Consider the following 19364-nt stretch of genomic DNA (forward strand, 5'->3'; position numbering starts at 1 on the left):
AGGCTAATTTCTGTAACGTCTCAAAAACATGAATAACCAACACTCCTAGAAACATAATAAACAATTTGATTAAAAAAATCTGACTGTCTATAGCTTGGTATTATTTAAAATTTCACAACTTAGTCCCGCTGTCCACATAAGTGGACATCAGTTTTTAGGAAAAATGATGTCATTCACATTGACAAACCCAACAATGAGCTCTGCAATGTTTGTTCCCACTAACAGCTCACAATTAACAATGCAATGCACCAGAGTCAGTTATTATTACAGACTTGGCCTTCTTGACTTTCTGAAGAAGTGCATGTTTTCTCTCCATCTAATGCAATGAGCTAATTTTGGATCATATTACTGAAATAGTGATCCTTGTTCTCAATTCTATTAAATTCTCAGGTAAGTTTGTGGCAAATTTGCCATGAACTCTCGATTTTCGTGAGAGTGGATCTTGCAGTGGGGTCTTGGGGTAAATGTTATCATTACCATTGGCAAACGTGGCAACAGGTGCAGCTTGTTCAGCGGGTGACCTGTCTAGGTCTTCCTCATCAGACGTTTCATTTTTAAGGAAAAAAAAAAGAAACGTTTTTTCATTTTTTCATTTTTGAGCATCGCTAGGATACGTGCGTTTCATTGCTCTTTCTTACTTGCCTCTAAGCCCTAAAGGACTACTTGCACTGAGCTTCATGACATACTTCCCCTTTAAAATAATTCGGCTCACTAGTTTCCTGTTATATGTGTTTACAATGTGCAGTTTACAATGTGCAGTAGCTGCCTAGTTTCAAAAACTCATAAAATAAGTGTTAAAAAAAGTTTTTTAAGTTGTTTTCAGGGACAGGTGAAGAAATATTCTGAACATTACTGTATACAGCATCTTCAAAACTTTTCAAAGCTTTAATTCAACTCAAGCCAATTTAAGAAAGCAAAGAACAGTAAACACTCCAAGGGCATTTTAACCATTTCATCTGCAATGCTCCATATGTTTTTATTAAATTGATGTTCGTGCCATTGTTTCATTGATAAGTATTGCTTTATGTTGAAATGTAAATGCCTATGTTTTGCATAGCTATATGTATAAAGTTGTAGAGCTGCTAAAGATAACGAGTTATCATGTTTGACATTAATTAAATGTTTAATGCTGTTAAATATATTTTAGCACAGTTAACGTATTTAAGACGTCATATGCCCAAAGTCAGTGGGCATGGCCATGAAGTTTTGATATTTTCGTGCAAGCATGCGCTAATTCTAGGTGCAATTCAGTAGTTCGTATGTTAATGTAATCTTGTGTTGAAGCAGTAAACGTATTTGGCTTGCTGTCCTTATACTGGAGGGCTCGGAGCTCGAGGCTCAACTCGAGTCCTGATTACCCCACCGGACTTTACTTATTTAGATAATGGATCTAGAGAATAGGTGGAGATGTGGTGGAGGTGGGATGTCAGGAGAGTTGTCACAGGAAGCAGGTAAGCAGCGGTTTATACACTCCTGCTCGTGGGCTGTGATTTGTCAGATTAAAATTAACATGCTCCTCCCAAACCTCTGTTAATTAACTCCATATGTTATGGTGAAGTTGCAAGTGCAAAACGCTAATAGGGTGGGTCAAGTGCAATTTAATTCAGAGTTTCTTCTCCGGTTTTTGCACCATCTGCGTCCTATTATATGTTCCATTGCCTATCAAGCCACATGGAATATAAATGAAGACAGCCCATCCATAATGTTACAGCCCTGGGTGTTGATGCTATTTTTGTCCAGCAGAAGGCGTTGTCTCTTTTCCAGAGTGGAGTCTGGAAACAGGTGCAATGAGTTACCTGATGAGTTCTGGATTGAGCAGACTTATAAAAAGGCCCTTCTCCCCAGAGTTGTTACCTCCTCTCACCAGCACCTGGATCTGCTTTTTTGTTGGATTATTATGCTATTTTATTTTTATAATAAACAACTTTATTTTTGTTCAGTTATACCCAGGTGTGGCCTTCCTTTCATGTTACTCTACCTTGAGCTGTGTGGTTTGTAACAATAAGAATTTGGTAGTGTAGAAGGGCTGTATGCGTTATGTTCTTTTGTGCCCTTGCCGTGAACTCTCTCCTGTTTTGTCTGCAATAATTCCAGTGCAGAGGTGTTTAGCGGTGAAATACTACAAAGGAAGTGTTTCCTCCGGACTGTGATGCATGTTCTCTATTGGCCTGTCTCACCTGCGGTCTTGTCGGTGTTAAGGGATGCTTGAGGCTTTGCTGCTCCCACTGTTCATTGTTTTATAATGTATATTTGGTATATGTTTCTCCATTTTGTTTAAAGTCTGTACAGTGTCCTTGAGTTTCAGAAAGGTGCTATACAAAATAACTTATTACTATTAGACCTATTATTGATCTACTGACACAAATGATGGTTTTAAAAGTGATTGATAGCTCTTTGATATCATCTGCTGGTGGAATCCCCAAACTGCAAATGCAGGAATTTATTTTAGACTTTGAGCTGAGATTAAACATGCTTCTCAAACGTTTTAGCGCAATGACCTATTTCTCAGGAAAATGGCAAAATGCGCTTTGTGCCACTTCATTAACATACAATTCACCCACAGTTTGTGTGCATACACCCACAGATAGCACAAGCACTCCCATCCACGGCCACTTGCGCTTTGCCCTGGCACGGAAATTGCACTTCAATTAGTACTCTCACGAATATGGGATATGATGTCATTTGCGCTGCGCCTAGTGCGCTCACGAAAATAGAGCCCTTAAACTGCTTCATTCTGTCCTGTGTGATTCTTAAAGACTGGTCAGAGTAAGAGAATGGGTTATTTATTTATAAATCAACTCCATATGGGACATATAACAAAAGTAAAGTCATTTGCAATCGTTGTATTGTGGAACCTAATTATTGGTGAAGCTAATCGGTTATGAAATATCATCAGTAAATTAGAAAAAATCTGCCATGGATAAATCTTTGCATGTAGGTGAGCTGAAAGTTGTTGCTAGAAATACCTGAGCCACACTAAGCAGAACACGGAAGCAGCTGTGCAAGTAATCCATTAGCCGGTTACTGATTAGTAAGGGCAAAAGGATGTTGCAGAAGACACTGGTAGCCCATGCTTTTGCATGGTTTGGGTGGTGGTTATGCTTGAAAACGTAAATATTTTCAAGCATCCTTGAAAATCTACAGTATTATGTTACTAAATGTTTTTAGACTATTTTTAAGATTTAAGCATTTCAATTTCAGAAATTTCCATCAAATTGAATTGAGTAATTTTTAACAAAACTAAATTCATAATTTAATTGTATATATATATATATATATATATATATATATACAATCGTCTGCAACTTTATTAGGTACACCTGCTGGCTGTTCTCACTGCTACCATCAGGTAGGCGGTATCGCAGCATCAGGACCCGCACCAGCCGACTTCATGACAGCTTCTGCCCCCAAGCAATCAGACTTTTGAACTCTTGATCGCTTACAATACATATATCAGCACTGCACTTTATTAGCCTCAGACTGGACTCACATTTTATACTTCTCTTAATAACACACTGGCAACTGACCATCAACCAAAAGCTGAATGTCAACACAACACTTCATATTTATTTCCACTGATTACATCTGTACAGTGTATTTTTATTGTATACTGTCTTCTTACTTTGTGTATACTGTATATTGTATATTATTATTATTGTTTTTTTTGTTTTTTTTTTACTGCTATGTTGCTTGGAACCGCACCCAAGATTTTCACCCACTGTTGCTCTTGTGTATACGGTTGAGTGACAATAAAGGGATTTGATTTGATTTGATTTGATAAAATGTTGGTCGATTTTACCTCTGATTACTGTTAACATTATTCTGGCAAAGTGTATATAGGAAACTATGGAGACTAATTAAAAGTACTATCTGGATACAGTAGTGTTGGTCAGCCTGTCCAGATAGCATTAGTCACTCCTTCAGGCTGAGAGTAGTGTTATTTTAATTAAGTGTATGCAGATCTAGGGGGACTAAACAAAACTATTATTCAGATAAATGTATGCAGGCACCAACTTGTCTGAATAGTATTAGTCAATTACCTCTGGATAATGACCCAAAACTGGACAGTTTGTGGAATGATCACGTATATACCCGGCCAGTGCGTAGACTCGTGCTAACAGGAATGTAGGGATACACCGATACCAATTTTTCTCTTCTGATTCCGATATCGGAAATCTCAGTATCATGCTTTAAAATGTCCGATGATGATACCGATCCCAAGCTGATACCAGTGTTGTTTTTTTGCATAATCAGTTTAGAATATCTTTACATTATTGTGTGGAACTAATTGGGTGTGCTCTTTAATATGTAAAGAAACACAAACCTCTAACTGCACATTATTTCAATATAAATGTATAGCTTATTAAGAAACACTTTGTTAACTAGAATACTGGATAATGTAGCAGCAAAATTAACAGTAATTCCAGTCTTCAAGTCTTCAGAAGAAAAGACAGTGTTTTTTTTTTTTTTTTTTTTCCAAAAATGTTTCAACTTGTATCAGGAATTTAAAGGATTCAGATCTCTTTTTTGTTCAATTTAGTTGTAAGACATCAGTCCAATTTTCATTCACACAGTTATTTTTTGGAACCCATTGAACTTAAATATTGTTATAACTTGTAAACAAATACTAATGATGACAATAATAATAATAATAATAATAATAAATTGTTATTAATATTATTATTATTGACTTTTAATTTGAATTTTAAATACAACAGTAATATATTTAAATCTTGCACTTTTTAAACTATCACGCTTTTATTTTGACATTCTGAACTCTCCAGGAATTCCTGTATGTGTCTGTTTGTAGGCAAGTTTACAGTAGTTTAATTCTAAAAAACCTCCGGTGCCGTTCTATTGAGCTTCTACATCTGAGATGCTGTTCTTGAGTAGCGCTCAAATATTGCGCACCTCTGTGAAGGCTAAAAATAGCCGCGAGTGCATCACTAGCCTGTGCGTTTGTGTCTACGGAGCAGCACCATTCACTAACACGCTGGCACTGTGCATACTATGTATTTACACATTAAACACAGCCTTTTGTTATTCACAGAGCTATCGCACGTCTCCAAGTGGCTTTGAATAAAATGCACGAGTCATATGAACTGCTTTAATGGTGTTTTTATGGTTCTTTTATGTCATTTTTGGAGCTTGACAGTAACGAACATGACTAACACACAGTATCGGATTTGGATCGGGCTCGTCGGACTGATACCCCATCCAGGTATCGGATCGGTGCATCCTTAGTTCAAAGTACTTCAAAGTTTGTTTAACATAACTCTATTACTCAACAGACTTTCTCACCCAGTACTTGTGCAGAATAGACGCAGCCTCCCTCCGATCAGAAATAGACAGCCAGATGTTTGGGAAGGAATTAAGATTATAGCTCAAGCCTCGGCACATCTCAACCTGGATCGGCTCACAAGATTTAGCTGAGATAAAAAAGGCAAGTGAATGGAGTCCAAAACTTTAAAGCTCCAAAATGGAGATAAAGTCAGCATAAAAGTATTCCATACAACTCCAGTGGAATAATAATTCTTCTGAAGCTATCCAGTTGGTTTTGGTTGAGGACAGACATCTTGCTATTGCAGTCTCTAGGCACAGTCATGATTTCAAGCTCGATTACACTTCCGAGTGCTTGACACATTTGCAGAGCGCTAGATAGCGCTAGGAAATGTAATCGAGCTTGAAATCATGATCACCAAGGAGACGGTATATCATGAGTGCTGTCATGATATACAGTGAAAAAGAAGTTATATTTTGGTTTGTTCTCACCCAAAACTGATTAGATTGCTTCAGAAAACATGGATTAAACCACTGGAGTCATATGGATTACTTTAATGCTGCCTTTATATGCTTTTTGGAGCTTCAAAGTTTTGGCCACCATTCACTTGCATTGTACGGACCGACAGAGCTGAAATATTCCTCTAAAATTCTTTGTTTGCGTTCAGTAAAAGAAAGAAAGTCATACACATCTGGGATGGCATAAGGGTGAGTAAATAGGAGAACTATCTCTTTAAGAAAGTAAATAGAGTCGATTTTGTTGACTTTAAATTTAGATTTGCTGTTTATTCTTTATATGCATAAAATTGACCCTACTCTATCTGTACTTCATTTAACTTTATTTCTACACATCTAGGTACATTTTTTAATCATCTATCAATTTAACTGGTTGAAAAAATGTGTAAAGTAGAAGAGAATTAATAGAGTGACACTGCAAGAAATATAACCTCAAGCCAGACTCCAAAGAATAAAAAGTTCTTTTAATTTGATGTTGCATTGAAGCATTCTCTCTGACAGTAGGGTAAGCAGACTTAATGCAGTCCTGCTCATCTGCACCATCTGTGCAGTCACTCCATCCATAACACAGTCAGTCCTGGTGCAGACACTCCCCACTGCTACAGGCAAACTGTGATGGACTACATGTTCCTTAAAAGTACAAACACATTATGCAGTGAAGCCTTAACAACTAGCAGTCTTTGAAACATTATGAATTTCAGATAATAAAAGCTGAGTGTAACAATGCGCTTCTCACTTCTGAAAGAAATATGGCCTTATATGATGCATAAAAGCCACTGTCAGCAACACCACAAACAGAACAGTTATCACAGGTCCAGAAGAGGTCAGGTCAGGAGGCAGAGCTGACCCACAGTACCTAATGCAAAAAGTTTTACATGCATTACACTGTAGAATAAAAGTAAATGTCTAATCATGCATTAATACATGAAGACTAACCAGTGAAGTTATATTAAAAAAGGACAATGTGAAAACATGTCTAAAGTTTTTCTAAAAAGTCATAATAGTTTTGTTGCATGAAAGGATCAATCACATTTATTTGCATAGCACATTTATAAACAACACATGTTGACCAAAATGCTTTACACTAACAAAATGTAAAATACAGTCACAATTTAGCAGTGGTACAAACAAATGGATTAATTTCAGATTATCTTACTCTGGATAGGGGCACTCGACAGGGTTGCCCTCTTTCCCCATTATTGTTCTGTCTTGCCCTGGGACCATTAGCAGCTGCGATAAGAAAGGAGGATGATTTTCCAGGGGTGATGGCGAGAGGTGTGGCACATAAGCTTTTGCTTTACACAGATGATATTTTGTTATTCGTATCTGACCCCATTAGATCTACGCCTTGCCGCCACAGGATTATTAATTCCTTTTCTAAATTCTCAGGATACAGAGCCAGTTGGTCTAAATCTGAAGCTTTGGCTCTGATAGTTTCAACCAGGCACCTTCCAGTGGCCCAAACAGGGCATTAAGTATTTGGGCATTTTATTACTAGCAAATTTGTGTGATTTAGAGTTACTTTTGACCCTTTAATAGAAAGGTTTTTGAGCGATGTGGACAGGTGGGCTTCATTACATTTATCAATGATTGGGAAGGTTAATGTTATTAAAATGAATTGTATTCCAAAATTCAATTACCTGCTTCAGTCTCTCCCTGTAGATGTCCCCCTCTCTTATTTCAAGCAATTTGATAGCATAGCGAAATCCTTCATTTGGAATGGTATGCGTCATAGATTACATTTTAATAAGTTACATAGGCCAATTGATAAAGGTGGGCTAGGCTTACCCAAAATTTTGTTTTATTATTATGCGTTCGGTCTCAGATATTTGGGCTCATTGGTTGCTTCTACCTGAGAGAGCCGTCCCTGGTTTTGTATTGAACAGGAATTTCTTGCCCCTATTTCGCCATTACAAAGCCTCTCTATCAAACTAACCGGAGAAGTTAAGTCACACCCCGTTATCTCGCATTTGCGCTGGGTATGGACAAAAGTGTCCAGAGTGTTTAATTCGAACATTTATTTAAATGTTGCTTTGAGCATATGGCTGAACCCAAAATTATGTATTAATAAGTCCCCTTTCTGCTGATCAGAGTGGATTGTGAGGGAGGTTAATATGCTCAGTGACCTATATGAGAGTGGATTGTTGAGATCCTTTGATAATTTGGTTCAACATTTTGCAATTCCCAGATCTCAGTTTTTTAGGTATTTACAGTTGCACCACCTGCTCTGTACTATTTTTGGGAGTAGCACACACCCCCCTAAAGCGGCAGACACTCTGGGAGCTGTATTTGGAAAAGGTCATGAGGCGTCAGTGTATTATTCCCTGCTAGTTCAGAGTCTGGGGGATGAAGCTTTAATTTCTATCAAGAGATTATGGGAGAAAGATTTAAATTTTTTTTATTGTCATTTGTTTCATTTAATATTTAGTCCATTCAGATGGAAAACATTTATACATATAAATGATGCAATGCAAAGTGCATTTGAACAGCAGTGAAACACTTTCTTATGATGTGTTACATTCATACGAGCAGACAGAGAAGTAAGTTTGAAGTAAGTTTGGAGCAGAAGAAATAGAAATAAACCTTGTGTAAATTGTCAGCTTTATGCTAAGCTAAAATGCTATTTCTAACCATTTTACATGCACGTTACCAGGCACGATCATACTTTTTTATCAAGAATATTCATGTTGGATCATAATTTCTTTTTTTCTAGTAAGACTTTTGATATTAGGGCAAAAATCGTATACTTGATAATAATTTTGTTATTGTTTTCCTGTAAACATATCTAAAAATCCTTAAAACAAGATCAATTAGATTAATCTTGTTTTAGAAACAACACTGTATAAGATATTTAGGTTTTTCAGAGAATGTATTTTTAACATGTGGATTTTGTCTTACTGTACTGGCAGAGTTTTTATAGTCAAAACAAGTGAAAAAAATCTATCAGTGCTGAAGAAGTAATCCAAAGTATTTAGAATACATTACTGACTATGAGTAATCTAACGAAATACATTACAAATGACATTTTAAAGCATGTATTCTGTAATATGTTGTGGAATACATTTCAAAAGTAACCCTCCCAACCCTGATTACAAGGAATACCTCTTTTAAGAGCTTAGCTGGTATTGGATCTAACATACATGTTGTGGCTTTTGATGTTTTGATAAATTTTGTTAGCTCTTCATGACCTATGACAGCGAAGGATTGAAGTTGCACATGAGGAAAATTATGAGACACTGTTTTCTGAGGTACTTTGACAGATGATTGCATAATTCCAATTTTATTTCTGATTATTTCAATTTTATCAGTAAAGAAATTCATGAAGTCATTACTATTGTGCTGCAATGGAATATCTGGTTCAGTTGAGGTTTATTCCAAACCAATTTAGCCACAGTACTGAATAAACACCTAGGACTGTTGTGGTTATTTTCTATAAGTTTGCTAAAATATACTGACCTGGCAGCTTTTTGTGCCTGTCTGTAGCTACAGACACTATCCTTCCATGCAACGTGAAATACCTCTAATTTTGTATTCTTCCACTTACGCTCCATTTTCCGAGCTGCTTTCTTGAGAGTATGAGTGTGATCATTGTACCATGGTGTAAGGCTTTTTTCTTTAATTTTCTTTAATTGAAAGGGGGCGACACTAAAGTGCTAGAGAAGACTGTGTTTATATTTTCTGTTATTTCATCAAGTTCTACTAGACTTTCATGCCACTTGGTAAATGCTTCCTGTCGGAAGTGGGATTCAAACCCATTCCTCCAATTGGAGACCAGAATACCCTTTACATAAGAAGCTTCAAAGACCCTTGAGTCTGGCACCTTAGACCACTTGGCCATTCAAAACCAAAGACTCTTCTTGATCAACGCTATCATTGGAGATTTATGGGTGGAAAGAGGGTAATCGTAACCAGTACTGCAATTAAATTCATGCCACTTGGTAAACTTGTCCTGTCAGAAGTGGGATGTGAACCCAGGCCTCCATTTGGAGACCAGAAAACTCTGAACCTTCTCATGTAAAAAGATCCTTGAGTCTGGCACCTAAGAACACTCAGACATTCAGATGGTGCAACCAAGTGGAGATTAACGGAAAGAAAGAGAGAATCAACCACCGACAGAGCAAGGAAATGGCCTCAAGGAACAGAGTGGCAGTCAAACGACAGACGAACACACATTCTACCCGCATCTTCACGCGACTCAAGTAAGAGGTTTACATCTGGGCAGAGATAGATTATTATAGTGTGTTATTCTTGTGTTATTATAGTGTGTTATTCTTGTGTATCAAGGTTATTGCTTGTACAGTTTACGGACCGTCGAGTCCGCTCATTGCTACTAATAATACTCAAGGTATTACTGTAACTTACTTTTACCACGAATGAGATTTGCTGTGTTGTCGTCCAAACATGTTGGGCTGTTTGTGCATTCCCGCCATCGCAGGTGAAACTGGCACACTGAGTTTATCCATTAAAGAACCAAAGACAGCGGCGGACGGATTACGAGCCATTCACCTTGTCTCTGAGTGATAAAACTAACGGTTGCCATTTCTCCCATGCTTCGGTGCCATCACCCTGTTCTCTCTCTCTAGTACTAACCACAAACACACACGTCCCCTCACAAACATACCTGCACACACATTTGGCGAACAGATACACTTGGCAATTGAGCCCAGCTTTGTCCCTAAGTTATCGTACCAATGGAGACATGTGTTAAACGGGCAGATGCCATTAACCAGTCTCTCTGCCCACATTCGCAGCCACATTCAATGGCCAGAAACCTCAGGTGACACACTCTCCATGGAGCCACGCCCACCAGTTTGTGCACACCTTCTCTCCTTACACACACACACACACACACACACATACACACACACACATACACCCATTCACACACATCTGCCCTACTCTCATGTATTATAGGCTTATCTATTACCATATCTAATCACGTTACTGTTTAGTTTGTAGTTGGAAGTCGGAAGTTTATTGGCTGCATTGTATTTATTATTAATTGATATTACTGCATCAATAAACTTTGTTATACTTTAAAGAGAAGTGTTTTGGTATTGTTCTGCATGCACCTGTGCCAAGGGCTGGTAGGGGATGTCAGTGCTCGGATTCAAGACTTCATTGTTCCCTTTTTGAATGTCGATGTTCTCCAGGTGTCGACTTTTCTAAGAGAACAATCCTATATTGAGACTGCTATACTGTCTGGTTATTAGTCCCTTATTATCTTTGATAATTATTAATTATTGCTAAAAACCAAACCCGCTCCTGAACGAAACCCCAACATTAATGATGCCCTGTGTGAGGTGTCCTACATTCCAGTTTTGTCACAGTGTGTATGCATAAGAATCCAAAGCAATAACTTAATCATTAGTTCAAGGTTTGGATCTGTTTGACAATTGACTTATCTCACGACTTGCCAAGCATAAGCCATTGTGGTGTGAATGTGCTCTTAGAGTTTATTAGGGGTTGGTAAGTTTACAATAGTCTGCTCCAAGCCTGCTGTTGTTGTTATATAACTCCTAACGCTTTCGCCTAGATGTTAAGAGAGGTGTCAGGTCACCTTATTAACGTCCACCAAGGAGAGGTCGCAGTGAAATTCGCACATTACATAACAGTAACCCGTAAGCCACAGGTCGAAGTCTCTCACCTGTGCGTTCGTGTCAGCATTATAGCAACTGTATCACAACAAGCTATCAGAGCCACTGTGTCACAAGCATTTTTACTGCCCTGGTAAAATGAGTTGCTGTGGCATGGGGGGTTGTGGTCATGTGTCTGTCTGTGGGAGAGGGAAAGTGGTAAGGCTTGTCACCTGGGCTGTAATTACTCTAACACCTGTATCTCATTATAGTGATGGCAGAGGGAAACCTGATAATGCTCATCAGAGCATCAGAGGAGGAGAGAGAGAGTGGCCCAGAGCAGCGGTAGTAGGAGGAAAAACCCACAACTAAAGCCAGAGACTATTCATTCAAAGTGCTATTTTGAGTTGGCCACTAAGAGCCATTTCCTTTGTGTGTGTGAAACTAAAGTGAAACTAAACACGCTATTGTTTGTTGTCTCCTGACTCCTCCATTGCCCATGAACTTAACATTACCACAGTCGCCAGTCGCCTCACATGGCCGGAGCTGAAGCTCCTCAGAGGACAGATGACCCAGCTGCAAGATGTGGTTGCCGCTGTCCTCCGTCTCTCCGTAGAGGAGAGAGATAACCTCAACGGCTACGATGTTATTCGTTGTGATGAAGCATTGCAGGAACTAGTTGATTATGTCAACAGCCCGGTCAGGAACCCAGAGCACACAATCCCGGACCTTGTGGGACAAATTTTCCTTCTTCATCGTAGCAGAACCCAACTGCAAACCGCAGAGCACCAGGCCCAGCTCACCCAGCTGCAGAACAGCTACCAAGCGGTGCAGAGGGAAAATCACAGCCTGCGCCAAGAAGTTAGACACACCCAATCTGAGAGAGTCTGGACACAGGAAGACAATGCCCATATGCAGGAGGTAAATGAAACCCTGTGCAGGCAGCTCAAAATTGCCTAGCTAAGAGCAGAGTCAGATCAGGTAAGTGCAGCTGCTGACCTGGCCATCCAGGAAATGCACAGCACCACATTTGACATCGAAGAGGGTCCCCTCTTTAGCACAACCAGTAGAAATGTGCCCCTAGGGAACCCAGGGACACACGCTAGGAGCCGAGTTGCCCCTAGTGTTACAGTCTCTGACTTCGTCCTCCTAGACGCCTTTCAAGCTCCTCCAGTGGCCCGCTGGTTGGATGCAGGTGACCCTCCTTCCGGTTGCCCCCCTCAGTCCATTTTTAGTCATGCCACCTTGCGTTTCGACAATACTGATTCCACACCACAAAGGATGGAAAATTACTTCCAGGCCCATAGTGTTGTAAGAGACTCGAGGACCCCATTAGCCAGGCAACATGGGGCCCACCCCCACTCGTAGACAGGACTCCATCTCCAACACAGAGGGGAAGAAGTCATCCTCATCGCTATAATGATCTGAGTGACTATGGAGGTGACTCAGACGACCTGCGGTCATACCGACACCAAGGCTTGCACACTCGACAACTCAAGTCTCTCGCAAGTGACAGAGCACTCAGACCTGAGTAGTCGAGATTTAAACATTAATTGAGTGCTGCCTTGTTGACTTACCTCATGCTTCATCGCTTGAAAAACTCAAGCTCATATGGAAGACCACAATGAGGAGTGTTCATGTGTTCATGGAAACATTACCATCTGGTACCCGAATCCGCTACTCAGCTCTGTGTAAAGCCATATGTGAAGAGTATTCACCATATACTGACGAAGACTCAACTACCCTACGCACTTTCACCATCAGAGGCATGAGCCACTGCGTGAGTATTAAAGATGCCTGAGAACAGGTATACTTCCAAGGACATAACGCACCAGGTCAGGAGGAGGAACGGGCTTTCAAGTCTCTCTTCCTTCACAACCTCCACGAGAGTATGTGATATGACGTCATGATGCACTGCAGAACAGGCAACCCTGCCATGCAGTTAATCAGAAGGTACGCACAATTGGCATGGGAGACGTCCCTGCTCGAGGGCACGAAGTCGATGCCAGAGTCCTGGGGATCCAAGCCTCAGAAAACACAACCTAGCGCTTGAAGGCAACGAGATACCTCGTGTTAAGGTGAACATTAGAACAGGACCCAAGGGGGTGCCAACCACCTCGCCAGCAGGTTGGGAAACTGAACCAGGGGGATGGTGACCAGACACACCCCCAGGATCACGCCAGGCCAAACGCTCGCCGGCTGAAAGGAAAGGTACGGTTCGAATGGAAACCCAAACAAGAAGGTGAATGGGAAGACAAGGTTTCAAATCCCCCCGGAGGACAAGGTTTGAAACAGGAAATGGAGGGTATAATCAGGAGATGCCTGATGCTTGACATGCTCCGTTGTTCACTGGGGCCACCAAACTCCTCAAAGGAACATTGCGCTGACCCCCTGTCAGCATGACTAGACTAAGTACCCCCTCCTGTTAACGCCAAAGTTGACTTTATAGGTTGGGAAAGGGGAACAGGGGAGGCCAAGTTGCTCCCCAAAACAGTCACTCCTAACACACCACACCCTCCTTTTCTGACCTTCTTGGGTGATCTGGGCCGTAAGGGCAACGCCGACGCATATACACATCAGTAGTGGTAGGGAGGTGTATCAGCTCCCACACACTACTCGACACTGGTTCCGAAATAAGTCTGATGGGTTCCAACACCTTCGGAGAGGTGAATTAGGCAACGCTCTCCCTCCGCAAACCATTACAGATCGAGACCTGCAACGTAAGCATCACAAGCTACACGCAAGAGAGGTCGTCTATCACAAAACAGGTCATGGATCGACATTACCTTTCAAGGGATGATGCTGATACACTCCATTTGCATATGTCCCATTAATATGGAACCATTGTTAATTAGCCAGGACCTACTGGATGGACCGGCTCTGCTCATTGACTGTGGTCATGGACACTTGTGGGCTCAGGTTGACACACCAAGGCCACTTTGTCCAGAAAACAGTTCGCCAGCTTCAGATGGTCAAGTCGCCATCATCCAGGAGTCCAGAGGACCCCTACCAATGATCATGCCTCCTCCAGAGCCTGACCCTGGCACTGATCCTTCTATGCCACCTGCAGATTGATAGTTAAAACTCATTTCATGACCATGAGTCTTTCCTTTGTTCACTGAAGAACACGAACTTAACCCTGTACAGCCCCCACATAGTGGGAGGTGTGCACTTCAATGGTATAGTGATACCAGAAGCGCTTGTAGCTCTGGTCAGAAAAGACCACTATGAGCCTGGACCTATACGATGAGTTGTGTCGACACAGTCCTCCTCCATTCTTCACACCACAAAGTCACCGCATCCTTTTGGCAGGGTGACCATAAAGTCTCCTCAAAGTGACTGGGGTATGCGCCCTCTCCGTACAGATTGGGAAAAGGCAGGTTATGCATTTTGTGAGTGTAGTCCCTCAACTCCAACCCCCGTTCTTCATGGGGGCAGACCTTCTGGTCAGACTAGGCACTCAGTTGGACACAGTCAACCAGGTTCTGTGGTCCCAAGCCCGGGTCGAAAGGCATTCTCTGACCATTGAGGTAGAACACATGATATCCGGCCAGACCATTCCCCAGGCGTACCAGGTTGCTAGTGAGGTAGATATGACTATCCCGTGCGAACAGTAGGTGTTCCCATCTACCTGGTGATCTCTAAAGGAAAGAAGATTCCTGGCCCATAGGCGTTCATCCAACCCTTGCCCCCCTTCTGGGAACTCAGTCTGACCGTCTGCAGCAAGCCCCTACTTGAGTTGAGCCACCGCTTAACCTACTTGTTGGTTCAGAACCTGACACATGTCCTGATTCAGGTGATGGCATGGCATTCGCTAGGGATGTTGGTCAATAACTTGTTTCATGGTTTTGAACTGACACTGCCAGTGGTTAGAGAATTACCTATATCACTAGCCAGGGATGACAACCTGGATGGGGTCCTGTCCACCTTCCTAACCAAAATGATCACAGTGGCCCACCATGAAGTGCTACAAGACAAACCAATCTGCAGCGCTACCCTGGTAACCAGAGGTGACATGGTCATATACTCTCTTGTGACTCAACCTGGAGACACAACCCCTGGTGATGACAGAACCTGTTCTTCACAAGAGGAACCCTACGTTGACTTGAGGCCAAGGTCAATGAGCATCTTGCCAAAGCAGATGCTTTAATGACAGAGGATCAGAGAAACACACTTCAGAAACTCTTTCATGATTTCCAGTCAATCTTCTCATGAGATTCCCATGACTGTGGGGTCACCGACCACCACACCGTTCGCATTCCCACTGATTCAAATGCACCACCCACATTTGTATGCCAGTACAAAATCCCCCTGGCTGCCTATAAGTTGATCCAAGGGAACCTCATCAAGCTTTTGCAAAAGAAAATCATTCGGGAATGCAACTCAACCTACAACTTGCCTATCTGGCCAGTGTTAAAGGGGTCATGAAATGGAAAATCTAAATGTCTTTGATATTTTCACATATAAGAGGTTACTCTAAAATAAAAACATACTGCAAGTTTCATACCTCAGAGTTAAATCCCCATTTTAAAATATGAATATTTGTTTTCCACCCTTCTAAAATGCCAGGATTTGAGATCACCCCAATTTTGACATCAGAATTATTCTGTACACGACCCTTAACATGCGTATGTAAATCAAGCAGGTGTGTTCTTAACAGCTCACGCCTGTCCATCAAACATAAGAGCGATACTGCTGTGAGAGTGAGATGTTGAGTAAGAATGTGAGACATTGTTCAGTGAAACTGTGCATTGCCTTCCAAAACATCAGAGCATTAGAAATGCATGGCTGAAGTTTATTTTTGACAATGTGCCAGAACGATTGAACGACAACATTTTCGTTTGTTTGTCTCATTTCACAATGGACTCTTTTCTGAATTTTTCTCAACATGCTGCTGGTTTTTACAAATATCTTGTATTGAAAGATATGGCAGTCCCAAGTATTTTGTCCTCAGAGGCAACGCCGGTAAGTACATTTATTTATAATCTTTAAGTGTGTTTGTAAAAAATGTCAAGCCAGCGTTTAATGTTATTAAGAGACCAAGTGTATCATTATTAGCATGCTGCTAATCAAATCAGTACATACACGGATTAGCAATATTTTCTTGAGTTGAATATTATTATATTGTGTGAAGAAAGCATAGTCAAGTTGAATATATTACGGTGTAGTTTGTTCCCGTTGCTGTTATAATCTCTTGACACAATGTGTAACTAGTGTTGTACTGTCATTGTCTTTTAATAAAGAAATACATATATAGATATGTGGTTACGTTTTTGTTGCTTATCCAGTTGATTAATCTTAAATAGTTTCATTAAATGTGTGCAAAGTGTTTTTGGAGGAATTATTAATTTTCTGGCATGTTGTATATCCTTTCAGAGTACATCACATTGCATTCCTGTATTTAAGCGCGTAGGGATACAAACAGACCCGGAAAGTCACAAAACAGTGGGCAAGCAGCTATCCTTTGGAACTCTACAGATGTCACAGTCTGTCTCCCTCACTTTCTTCCCTCTGTTTCTTATTATCCTCACCTGTATTCCATTCCCTCATTAGTTCCTTTTGCCCACTCCTTTGTCAGTCTTTGAAGTGTTACGTTGTGTTAAGTTTTGATGTTGAGATTTATAGTTTGTTCCAATCCAGCGATTGTTCTACTCCTCTGATTATAATTAAATGATTGAAAGAATCTACTCCTGCGTTTCCTCTTCCACTCCTCGTACCCAACATTACAAAGGAGTCATTTCAGAAGCAAAGGTATTAAGTGTTTATCTGTGTCATTTAAATGCCACTTTATATTCCTAGATCGTTTGTATAAAGTCCGAAAATATTGCTTATACTCATCTAAGTTTTCATATTGCAAAACTATTTTCCACAATAACCAAAGATACTATATTCCTATTTTTATTATGGAGATTCTTTAATTGATTTTAGGTGTTTAAGGCAATGCATGTACAAATGTTCACACACAGTACATTTAGAGGACATGCCAGCAGGCACCTGGAGCCAGCTATTGTCTACAAATGGAAGGAGCAGCAGAAAAATCCCACGTAGTGGTCTGCGGCATCAGGAAACTCCCTCCGTATATGCAGGATAGCACATGAAGGGATGACCATCCTGACCTTCCTGCCCAGATAGCCCCATCACCAGCTGACAAAGCTCCTGTATGCCAGATGTCTGTAACACCTGAACAACATTCAGAGAAAGAATATTTTAATTGTCATTTCTATGAATGCTTTTTTATAATGTTGCATATATGTATTGAGATTATATTGTACATGCTTTATGACAAGTTTTCATTGTTAATTTGTAAATGCATTTTCTGTACAGTTCAACGTGGCAGTCTGTTGCTATTTAGAAATGCCACTTTTTCAGATATGTCACATAGCTCCTAAAAGTTTAGGTAATTATTATAACATCAGATGTTACATAGTATTTTCCTTGATTTCTTACTGTTCTATTCCTCTGAGCCTCAAAGAACCATAATCAGCTCTGTAAATGTTGAGTGCATTCTGAAGAGAATAAACATTTCAAAAAACAGGTTCTAGGCCAGGGTGATGGGTCATACAGTTTGGAGGGACAGGTGCCTGCTTGATCCTTCTTACAATCTATTTGGAAGGACAATATGGTAAAAATGGTCATATTGAAATGTGTTTACATAATGTGTATCTGTTTATGGAAAAAAAATATTTTATATATATATATATATATATATGCACACAATGGCACAATTTTCACAGATACACCTATTAAGTGTAGCAGTCCATATGGATTTTGTAGATTTACAATTTTTTATTTTTTATTTTTTTATTTAAATTACCAAGCTGAAATAGATTGTTGCAATCATTATGGTTGCGCTGGTTCATTTTCTTCTGCCTCAAACATATATGGATCAATTACAACGCTGGCCATCTTGAGCATCAAAACACGTCACACATGGCCTGAGAGAGGGCGTGGATTTGGTGCAGTGAAGTTAGCCAATCACAGCAGTGGGTGTTTACTTCCATTTCTGAAAGAGCTAATGTCCCTTTAAACTGAGTGTTTTTGACAGAGACTGAAAATGAGGATGGAAAAAGATCATTTTTACAAATATTTCAACTGTATTGGTGCAAAAAACTTCGCTAACTTCATAATCTAACCTTGAAAAACATAATATAAAGATTTGAAAATGCATTTCATAACCCCTTTTAATTGTATTGATAAAATCCCCTTGTCAGCACACAGCATACACAATACAACATGTTTATGCAATTCACAACTCATAAATATGCATATTTTGCTTAAAAAATGAAAGCATCCAAAAGCAATTTATTCTATGGAGACTCAATACTAGGTTCGTGGACAATTCACTCAGTTCTAGGACCAGGGTATCTGCAGGTTCGAAGGAATGAAATTTAAGACTTTTTAAGGCCAAATAAAAGAAAAATGTAAGACCACTTTCGCCAAAAAAATAAATAAATAAATAAATAAAATAAAATAAAATAATTTGCTGGTAAATACAAAACCACTGAAGCTACTTGAATGTCTCTGGACATGTTCTTTTTTTATATATATTTTATTGTGCATTTATGTGTTAATAAGTTAATACAACATTAAAACTCTAAATGAATTCATTAAGAATGCATGTAGCCCATATTGTGACCCTTCTCTGTAGTCATTTGCTTTCTAGCAAGACTTGACACATTAGACCAATGCTTTGGCAATGTCACCACTTATGTCAAACTCGGAAGTGGTGGCAAAAACCATGCACAAAAAATAAACTTTTATTGGATTTATTATTCCAAAATTATTCCGAGGGCTCTAGTTGACTTCTGTGGATTCAAGATCCTCAACAGAGCTGACTGGACTGAGGAGATCATTTCAACTCACAACTTTGCAGCATAAATTTATAGCGGACATGATTACAAGTTTGTTATTAACTCATCATTATAGTAATTGTATCGCTAAGAATATGTTTGTATTTATGATGGTTTTGTGTCATACTTTCGTTTAATCCTC

Source organism: Myxocyprinus asiaticus, chromosome 31, assembly GCF_019703515.2.
Source record: "Myxocyprinus asiaticus isolate MX2 ecotype Aquarium Trade chromosome 31, UBuf_Myxa_2, whole genome shotgun sequence".
Taxonomy (NCBI): domain Eukaryota; kingdom Metazoa; phylum Chordata; class Actinopteri; order Cypriniformes; family Catostomidae; genus Myxocyprinus; species Myxocyprinus asiaticus.